Source organism: Otolemur garnettii, unplaced genomic scaffold (genome assembly GCF_000181295.1).
Source record: "Otolemur garnettii isolate 467f Iridium unplaced genomic scaffold, OtoGar3 scaffold00276, whole genome shotgun sequence".
NCBI classification, from domain to species: domain Eukaryota; kingdom Metazoa; phylum Chordata; class Mammalia; order Primates; family Galagidae; genus Otolemur; species Otolemur garnettii.
The window spans coordinates 493,144-494,500 of NW_003852671.1; the positions used below are offsets into that span (position 1 = coordinate 493,144).

The 1,357-nt window shown below is 43.7% G+C and overlaps 1 protein-coding gene across 1 annotated transcript in view; it reads right to left on the reverse strand.

Annotated features, from left to right (window-relative positions):
- The window catches only part of RPGRIP1 (RPGR interacting protein 1), a 75,209-nt gene that overhangs the window by 8,036 nt on the left and 65,816 nt on the right, over positions 1-1,357 (reverse strand). The window lies entirely within an intron of this gene.

Genomic DNA, 1,357 nt, shown 5'->3' on the forward strand with positions numbered 1-1,357 from the left:
CAACAAAAAATAGCCAGATGTTGTGGCAGGTGCCTGTAGTCCCAGCTACTCGAGAGGCTGAGGCAAGAGAATTGCCTAAACCCAAGGGCTAGAGGTTGCTGTGAGCTGTGATGTGACAGCACTCTACCAAGGGCAACAAAGTGAGACTCTGTCTCTAAAATAAATAAATAAATATAAATTAAATTAAATTATAAGAATAAATAACAAGGGCCAGATATGCTGGCTAATGCCTGTATAATCCCAGCACTCTTGGGAGGCTAAACCAGGTGGATTGCTTGAGCTCACCAGTTCAAAACCAGCCTGAGCAAAAGTGAGACCCCCATCTCTACTTAAAAAAAAAACAATAGGGGCCTCTTAAACAACAATGACAATAGCAACAACAACAAAAATAGCTGGGTGTTGTGGCGGGCGCCTGTAGTCCCAGCTACCTAGGAGGCTGGGGCAAGAGGATCACTTGAGCCCAAGTTGGAGGTTGCTGTGAGCTATGACCCTATGGCACTCTACCCAGAGTGAAAGCTTGAGACTCGGTCTTAAAAAAAAAATAAGTAAAAGGAAAAATAATAAAAATATTCCTACAAAAACAATTTTAAAAATCGAATTATCAAAATTAACATTATAAAGGCCTCCTATTTGGTAAACTAGCAATAGTACTGCCTATGTAAGAAATGAATCGGCCGAGTAAGGTGCCTCACACCTATAAACTCAGCATTCTGGGAGGCTATGGCAGGATATCTTTTGTACTAACCTGGATGGAGTTGAAACACTTTTCCATCCTTGTAATACTTTACTAAGAAGAATGTGTTTCAAATCCATCCAGGTTAGTACAACTGCCTGAGCTCAGGAACTGGAGAACAAAAGCAAGATCCATTCTCTACTAAAAAACAGAAAAATTGGGCCAGGCATGGTGGCTCATGCCTGTAATCCCACCACTGTGGGAGGCTGAGGCAGGTGGATTGCCTGAGTTCATGGGTTCGAGACCAACCTGAGCAAGAGCAAGACCCTGTCTCTAAAAATAGCCAGGCATTTGGCCAGCACCTATAGTCCTAGCTACTTGGGAGGCTGAGGCAAGAGAATCTCTTGAGCCCAGGAGTTGGAGGTTGCTATGAGCTATGTCGATAAGGCCCTCTACCGAGCGTGACAAAGTGAGACTCTGCTCAAAACAAAAAGAAAACAGAAAAATTAGCCGTGCATTGTAGTGGGGCACCTGTAGTCCCAGCTACTTGAGAGGTTAGGGCAAGGGGATCCCCTGAGCCTAAGAGTTTGAGGTTGTTGTGAGCTAGGATGCCAATGTATTCTACTCAGGGCACAGGGCACAGGGAGAGACTCTATCTCAAAAAAAAAAAAAAAAAAAAGGAAA